Below are 9,843 nucleotides of genomic sequence, written 5' to 3'. Positions count from 1 at the left end.
GTATGAGACCACCAAGCTGACACTGCAGGAAATATTAAGGGGGGGTTCTATAAAATAGTAAAAATCCTAAGAATATTATTGAACAGAATTATAAAGACAATCTACAGAAAGAAAGACTTCAAAGGTAACACAATGTCAAAAAAACATATCTATCAATAATCACTCTCAATGTGAATGGCCTAAATGCGCCCATAAAATGACACAAGGTTGCATATTGGATAAAATGACAGGACCCATCCATATGTTGTCTACAAGAGACCCATTTTGAACCTAAGGATACACCCAGACTGAAAGTGAAGGGATGGAGAAGCATCTTTCATGCCAATGGGCCTCAAAAGAAGGCCGGGTAGTGATTCTCATATCAGATAAATTAGATTTTAAACTAAAGACTGTAGTCAGAGATACAGAAGGACACTACATAATTCTTAAAGGGACTACCTACCAAGATGATCTAACAATTGTAAATATCTATGCCCCAATATGGAAGCAGCCAATTACATAAGAAAACTATTAATCAAGATAAAGAGTCATATTGATGTGAATACATTAATAGTAAGAGATCTTAACATGCCTCTCTCAGTAATAGACAGATCATCCAAGCAGAAAATAAATAAAGAAACAAGAGCATTGAATGACACATTGGACCAGATGGACCTCATAGATATATAGAGAACATTCCACCCTAAAACAACAGAATACTCATTCTTCTAAAGTGCACATGAAACCTTCTCCAGAATAGACCACATGCTGGGTCACAAATCAGGACTCAACAGATACCAAAAGACTGATATTATTCCCTGCATATTCTCAGATCACAATGCTTTGAAACTGGAGCTCAATCACAAGGAAAAGTTGGGGAGGAACTCAAATACCTGGAAGCTAAAGACCACCTTGCTTAAGAGTGCTTGGATCAACCAGGAAATCAAAGAAGAACTGAAACAATTCATGGAAACCAATGAGAATGAAGACACTTCAGTCCCAAACCTATGGGATACAGCAAAGGCGGTCCTAAGGGGGAAATACATAGCCATCCAAGCCTCCCTCAAAAAAATTGAAAAATCCAGAATATACCAGCTGTCTCTACACCTTAAAGAACTGGAGAATCAACAAGAAATCAAACCAACTCCACACATAAGAAGGGAAATGATCAAGATTAGAGCAGAGACCAATGAGGTAGAAACTACAGATACAGTAGAATGTATCAATAAAACTAGAAGCTGGTTTTTTGAAAGAATCAATAAGATGGATAAACCATTGGCCACAGCAATCCAAAAGAAAAGAGAGAAAGCCCAAATTCATAAAATTATGAATGAAAAGGGAGAGATCACAACTAATTGAGGAAGTAGAAACAATCATCAGAAGTTATTATCAACAGTTATGTGCCAATATGTTAAGCAACCTAGATGATATGGATGCATTTCTGGAAAGCTATAAACTCCCAAAATTGAACCAGGAAGAAATTGACAACCTGAATAGGCCGATATCTAGTGACAAGATTGAAGCAGTGATCAAAAATCTCCCAAAAAACAAGAGCCCAGGGCCTAATGGATTCCCTGGGGAATTCTACTGGACTTTCAAAGAAGAAATAACACCTATTCTCCTGAAGCTGTCTCAAAAAATGGAAGCAGAAGGAAAATTTCCAGACTCTTTGTATGAAGCCAGCATTACCCTGATCCTCAAACGAGGCAAAGACCCCACCAAAAAGGAGAATTTCAGACTAATATCACTGGTGATATGGATGCTAAGATTCTCAACAAGATCCTAGCAAATAAGATCCAACAGCTCATTAAAAAGATTAGCCACCATGACCAGGTGCAATTCATCCCTGGGTTACAAGGATGGTTCAACATTCGCAAATCAATCAATGTGATAGAACAAATCAATAAGAGAAGAAAGAAGAACCACATGGTTCTCTCAATTGATGCAGAAAAAGCATTTGACAAAATCCAGCATCCGTTCCTGATTAAAATGCTTCAAAGTATAGGGATAGAGGGAACATTCCTGAACTTCATCAAATCTATCTATGAAAGACCCACAGCAAATATCATCCTCAATGGGAAAAGCTCGCAGCCTTCCTGTTGAGATCAGGAACATGACAAGGATGCCCACTCTCACCACTCTTGTTCAACATAGTATTTGAAATCCTAGAAACAGAAATCAACAAAGAGAACAACAAAGAGAAATAAAAGGTATCCAAATTGGCAATGAAGAAGTCAAACTCTCTCTCTTTGCAGATGACATGATTCCTTATATGGGAAACCCAAAAGACTCCACCCCCAAACTACTAGAACTCATACAGCAATTCAGTAATGTGGCAGGATACAAAGTCAATGTACAGAAATCGGTGGCTTTCTTATACACTAACAATGAAAATACAGAAAGGGAAACTAGAGAATTGATTCCATTTACTATAGCACCAAGAACCATAAGATACCTGAGAATAAACCTAACCAAAGAGGTAAATGATCTGTACTTGAGGAACTACAGAATACTCCTGAAAGAAATTGAAGAAGACACAAAAAGATGGAAGACTATTTCATTCTCTTGGAACAGAAGAATAAACATTGTTAAAATGTCTATACTGCCTAGAGCACTCTATACTTTTAATGCCATTCTGATCAAAATTCCACCGCCATTTTTCAAAGAGCTGGAGAAAATAATCCTAAAGTTTGTATGGAATCAGAAGAGACCCCGAATTGCTAGGAAATGTTGAAATGTTGAAAAAACAAAAATAAAACTGGTGGCATCACGTTACCTGATTTCAAGCTTTACTACAAAGCTGTGATCACCAATACAGCATGGTACTGGCATCAAAACAGACACATACACCAGTGGAACAGAGAGAGAGCCCAGATATGGACCCACAACTCCATGCTCAAATAATCTTCAACAAAGCAGGAAAAAATATACAGTGGAAAAAACACAGTCTCTTCAATAAATGGTGCTGGGAAAATTGGACAGCTATATGTAGAAGAATGAAACCCGACCATTCTCTTACACCATACACAAAGATAAACTCAAAATGGATAAAAGACCTCAATGCTAGACAGGAATCCATCAGAATCCTAGAGGATAACATAGACAGTAACCTCTTTGATATCAGCCACAGCAAATTCTTTCAAGATATGTCTCCAAAGGCAAAGGAAACAAGCAAAAATGAACTTTGGGGACTTCATCAAGATCAAAAGCTTCTGCACAGCAAAGGAAACAGTCAACAAAACAAAGAGGCAACCCACGGAATGGGAGAAGATATTTGCAAATGACAGTACAGACAAAAGTTGATATCCAGGATCTATAAAGAACTTCTCAAACTCAACACACACAAAACAGATAATCACATCAAAAAATGGGCAGAAGATATGAATAGACACTTCTCCAATGAAGACATACAAATGGCTATCAGACACATGAATAAAATGTTCATCATCACTAGCCATTAGGGAGATTCAAATTAAAACCACATTGAGATACCACCTTACACCAGTTAGAATGGCCAAAATTAGCAAGACAGGAAACAACGTGTGTTGGAGAGGATGTGGAGAAAGGGGAACCCTCTTACACTGTTGGTGGGAATGCAAGTTGGTGAAACCACTTTGGAGAACAGTGTGGAGATTCTTTAAGAAATTAAAAATAGAGCTTCCCTATGACCCTGCAAGTGCACTAGTGGGTATTTACCCCAGAGATACAGATGTAGTGAAAAGAAGGGCCATCTGTACCCCAATGTTTATAGCAGCAAAGGCAACGGTTGCCAAACTGTGGATAGAAACAAGATGCCCTTTAACAGACAAATGGATAAGGAAGATGTGGTTTATATTCACTATGGAGTATTATGCCTCCATCAGAAAGAATGGATACCCAACTTTTGTAGCAACACGGACGGGACTGGAAGAGATTATGCTAAGTGAAATAAGTCAAGCAGAGAGAGTCAATTATCATATGGTTTCACTTATTTGTGGAGCATAACAAATAACATGGAGGACATGGGGAGATGGAGAGGAGAAGGGAGTTGAGGGAAATTGGAAGGGGAGGTGAACCATGAGAGACTATGGGCTCTAAAAGACAATCTAAGGGTTTTGAAGGGGCAGGGGGAGGAAGGTTGGGGGAGCTAGGTGGTGGGTATTAAGGAGGGCACATGTTGCATGGAGCACTGGGTGTGGTGCAAAAACAATGAATACTATTATGCCGAAAAGAAATTTTTTAAAAAGGAATCTGTATTTTGGTTTGTCTCTTTTTTCTCCTTTATGTATGTGTTTGTTTCTTCAATTCTACACAAGAGTCACATCATATGGTATTGTCTTTCTCTGACTGACTAATTTCACTTAGGATAACCTTCTCTAGTTCCAGCCATGTGGCTGCAAATGGCAAGATTTTATTACTTTTTTGCCTGAGTAATATTCCCGTGTGTGTGTGTGTGTGTGTGTGTGTGTGTGTGTGTGTGTACACATCTCATTTCATTTATCACTTTATCAACAGACACTTGGGTTGTATTTTGATCTTGTAAATAATGCTGCAAGAAACAAAGGGGTGCATGTATCCTTTTGTGTTCTTGTTTTCATGTGCTTTCGGTAAATACCCAGTAGTGTTGTTGCTGGATCCAGGGCAACTCTATGTTTAACGCCTTGAGGACCCTCCATACTGTTTTCCAGAGCGGATGCAGCAGGTTGTTGTTCCACCAACTGTGCATGAGGGTCCCCTTTTACCACACCCTCCTAGCACCTGCTGTTCCTTGTGCTGTTGATGGGAGGCATTCTGACATTATGTGGCAATATCTCATTATACTTCTGGTTTGCATTTTCCTGAGCTTGGGTGATGGTGAAACAGCTTTTCATGGGACCATTGGCCATCTCTATTTCTTCTTCAGAAAAATATCTGTTCATGTCTTCAGACCATTTTTTAACCAGATTACTTGTTTTGGAGGTGTTGAGTTGTATCCATTCTATATATTTTGGACACTATCCCTCTATTGCATAGGATATTTGCAAATATCTTCTCCCTTTCAGTAGGGTCTTCCTAGTTCTCCTGTGTGGAAACTTACATATATATATATATATATATATATATATATATAGTCTCAGTAGTTTATTTTTGCTTTTCTTTCCTTTACCTCAGGAGACAGTCTAGAAAAATGCTGCTTGGTCCATGTCAAGAAGTTACTGTCTGAGCCCTCTTGTAGGGTTTTAATGGTTCCAGGTCTTTCACTGAGGTCTTGAAACTGTTTTGAGTTTATTTGTCTGTATGGTGTAAGGAAGCAGAGTAACTGCATTCTTTTGTGCGTGGCTGTCCAGTTTTCCAAAACCATTTGTTGTAAAGACTGTCTTTTTTCCTTTTTGATATTCTTGCCTGCTTTGGGGAAGATTAATTTGGCACACAACTGCCAGTTTATATCTGAGTTTCTGTCCTGTTCCCTTGGTTGCTGTGTGTATTTTTGTGCCAGGACCATTCTGTTAGGATGACTACAGCTTTGTAGTAGAACTTGAAATCTGGAATTGTGACTCCTCCAGCTTTGTTTTACTTTCTCAGTATTGTGTTGGCTGTTCAGAATCTTTGCTGGTTCCATATAGATTTTTAGGAGTGTTTGCTTGAGTTCTTTTTGTTTAACTTAAATTCAATGAGCCAACTTAGAGTGCATCATTAGTTTCATATATAGTGTTCAATAATAGATCAGGTGTGTGTAACACCCAGTGCTCATTGCATCCCATGCCCTCCTTAAGGTCCATCACCTAGTTACCGCATCCCCTAGCTACCTCCCCTCCAGGAACCCTCAGTTTGTTACTGTAACAAACCCAACAGTTTGTTTCTGTACTGAAGAATCTCCCATGGTTTTTCTCCCTTTCTGATGACTTCCCATTCAGCTTTCCCTCCCTTCCCCTCTGATCATCTGTGGTTTTCCTTCTATTTCGCATAGGAGTGAACCCATAAACCAACTGTCTTTCTCTGATAGACTTATTTTGCTCAGCATAACACCCCCCAATTCCATCCAGGTGGATGTGATGATAAGTCTTCATCCTCTCTTGACCGAATAGTATTCTGTTGTAGATATGAACCACATCTTCTTTATCCATTCATCTGTCCATGAACATCTGTGCTCTTTCCATACTTTGGCTAGAGAGGATAATGCTGTAATAAACATTGGGGAGCAGGTGCCACTACATTTCATTCAATCTGTGTCTTTGGGGTAAATACCTAGTAGTGCAATTTTTGGGTCATAGGGTAGCTCTGTGTTTAAGTTCTTGGAGAAACTTGATAACATTTGGCAGAGTGGCTGTACGAGCTTGCTTTTCCACCAGCAGTGTAAGAGGGTTCCCCTTTCACCATGTCCTCACCAACATTTGTTTTTCCCTGACTTGATAATTTTAGCCATGCCATCTGTTGTAAGGTGGTATCTCATTGTGGTTTTGATTTGTATTTCCCTGATGCTATGTGATGTGGAGCACTTTTTCATGGGTCTCTTGATCTCTTGTATGTCCTTTCGGTAGAAAGTTGTGTTCATGTTTATACCTATGTCTTAATCTAGGATAGGGGTGGTCCCAGGAGCATGGAAGGTGTGATCTGCTTAGGTGTGGAGACCTTCCCAGATGTCTGAATTGAGGGCTAGAGTTAAGGAGAGTATCAGGCTGAGGCTTTGCATTCAGTATGGTATGGAACTATAAATAAGCAGGGATTGGTTCAAGATTTCATTCAGATTTCTTCTCTAAATCCTTTCTGCAGTTCAAAAGGCATGATTTCTGACTTTGTTGTAGAATGAGCCCTCTGCTTCACTTAGGTGTCCCCAGTCCCTGGGGATCTGGAGCCATACCTCTGGGCATAATCCTTTAAAAAGCCAATCTAGGGTTAGGGTTGGGGCCTAGGATTATGGCAGGTTTAGTCTGCCAGCTGTGTGGCAAGATTACTGAAGGGCTGAGTTCAGGGCATGGTCAGGGTTTGAGTCAGGCTCCAGGTTTGAGTCCAGCCGGCACTGAATGTGGGGGTTGCCTTAGGTGGGCATGCAGATTTCTCCTGCTCTGAATCATTTCCAGAGTTCCAAATGGAATGGTTTCCTTCTGAGTGGCAGGTGGAATCCTCTGGATTTGCTCAGGTGTCCCTAGTACCTGGGACTTTGGCATCAGATCTCTGGGAACAGACCCATCTGAGCCCAACCTAGGGTCAGGGTTGGAGTCAAGTTTACAGTCATGGTTTAGGGTCACAGGTTAGGGTCACAGGTGAAGGTTAGGGGTTTGGGGTAGGGTTAGGGTCAGGGGTTTGGGTAGGAGTAGGTTTAGAGTTGTGCGAGGGTTAATTTGCCTTTTTTTTTTTAAGATTTTATTTATTGGGGAGGAGTCAAGATGGCGGAGAAGTAGCAGGCTGAGACTACAACAGCTAGCAGGAGATCAGCTAGATAGCTTATCTAAAGATTGCAAACACCTGCAAATCCATCAGCAGATCAAAGAGAAGAAGAACAGCAATTCTGGAAACAGAAAAACAACCACTTTCTGAAAGGTAGGACCGGCGGAGAAGTGAATCCAAAGCAACAGGAAGGTAGACCCCGGGGGGAGGTGCCGGCTCCTGGCAAGTGGCGGAGCAATGGAGCACAAAATCAGGACTTTTAAAACTCTGTTCTGCTGAGGGACATCGCTCCAGAGGCTAAACCGGGGCGAAGCCCACGCTAGGTCACAGAAGGATCGGGGGTGTCTAAGTGTCGCAGAGCTTGCAGGTATTGGAACCGGAAAGCTGGCTACAGAGACAGAGCTGACAGTAAGATCACAGCTAGGGGTTACCTTGAACCGGTCGCAGGCTCGGTGAGCTCGGAGCGTGGCTGGAGGTCAGGCAGACAGGAGTAACTGGGCGCAGTTCTCTGAGGGTGCACTGAGTAGTGGGGCTCCGGGCTCTCGGCTACTCCTAGCTGGAGACCAGGAGGCTGCCAGAACTCTACGAGAAGCGCTCAGGGAACAAAAGCTTCTGAAAGCAAACCCGAGCGGATTACTCAGCCCGGCCCCTGGTAAGGGCAGTGCAATTCTGCCTGGGGCAAAGACACTAGAGAATCACTACACCAGGCCCCTCCCCCAGAAGATCAATAAGAAATCCAACCAAGACCAAGTTCACCTACCAAGGAGTGTGGCTTCAATACTAAGGAGAGCAGCAGAATTCCAGAGGAGGAGAAGGCAAAGCACGGAACTCATGGCTTTCTCCCTGTGATTTTTTTAGTCTTGCAGTTAATTTAATTTTTTTCTTTTTCATTTTTTTCTCTTCTTCTCCTAAATTTTTTTTTAACTTTTACCCTTTTCTTTTTTAACGTTTTTTAACTAGTTTATCTAATATATATATTTTTTCTTTTTTATATTTTTCTTTATTCTATTTCTTTTTTTAATTCTTTTATTTTTTTATTTTTTTTCTTTCTTTCTTTTTTAACCTCTTTTTATACCCTTTCTCCCCCATCACAATTTTGGATCTCTTCTGATTTGGTTAAAGCATATTTTCCTGGGGTTGTTGCCACCCTTTTAATATTAGATTGGCAGCTGACTTATCCACAGAGACATGGCAGGCCAGAAAGAGCTGGCATGATATTTTCAGAGCACTAAACGAGAAAAACATGCAGCCAAGAATACTATATCCAGCTAGGCTATCATTGAAAATAGAAGGAGAGATTAAAAGCTTCCAGGACAAACAAAAACTGAAAGAATTTGCAAACACCAAACCAGCTCTACAGGAAATATTGAAAGGGGTCCTCTAAGCAAAGAGAGAGCCTACAAGTGGTAGATCAGTAAGGAACAGAGACAATATACAGTAACAGTCACCTTACAGGCAATACAATGGCACTAAAAGACAAGAAATGACAAGTGTTGACCTGGGTATGGAGAAAAGGGAGACATCGTGCACTGTTGGTGGGAATGTAAATTGGTCCACAAACAGTATGGAGGTTCTTTAAAAGAATTATAAATAGAACTGTCATATAATTCAACAATTCCACTTGTGAGTATTTATCCAAAGGGGAAAAACCACACTAACTCAAAATATATTGGCACCCCCATGTTCACTGATGTTCACTGCAGAATTATTTATGGCAGTTAAGACATGGAAGCACTGTAAGTGTCCACTGATGGAAAAATGGATAAAGAAAATGTCACACACACACACACACACACACACACACACACACACACAGGAATACTATTCAGCCGTTAAAAAGAAGGAAATCTTGCCCTTTGTGATAACATGGATAGACCTCAAGGACATCGTGCTAAGTGAAATAAGTCAGACAGAGAAAGACGAATACTATATGATCTCATTTAGGTGTGGTATCTCAAACAAAAAAACAAAAAACCCCAAACAAAACCTAAACAACTGAGCTCATGGATACAGAGAACACAGAGGTGTTTACCAGAGGTAGGGAGGTAGAGGGGGAATGAAATGAGAGAGGTGAATTAAATAGTACAAACTTCCAGCTATAAGATAAATAAGTCAGGGGGATATAACGTACAACATGGGGACTATAGTTGATAACAATAATGTATGGTATTTTTTAAAGTTGCTAAGAGAGTAGATCTTAAAGGCTTTCATCACAAGAACAAATAATTCTGTAACTATGTGTGGTGACGGATGTTAACTAGAGTTAGTTTCGTGATCATTTTGCAATATATAGAAATATTGACTCATTAATGGTGTACATTGAAACGGATATAATGTTATATAGCAATTGTATTTAAATTACAAAATAAGAAGAAGAAATACTATAATACTCCCCAAAGAGAAAAAAGTGAGAAAGTATTTATATAAAAATTTATCTGAGCTGGTTATTAAAAAAAAGGCACAGAATACAGTTCATTTGGTTTATCTAATACAGTCTGTGTAGTACCATTTATAAAATTT

This window comes from Mustela nivalis (genome assembly GCF_964662115.1).
Source record: "Mustela nivalis genome assembly, chromosome: 2".
Taxonomy (NCBI): Eukaryota; Metazoa; Chordata; class Mammalia; order Carnivora; family Mustelidae; genus Mustela; species Mustela nivalis.
This window is presented reverse-complemented; position numbering follows the sequence as displayed.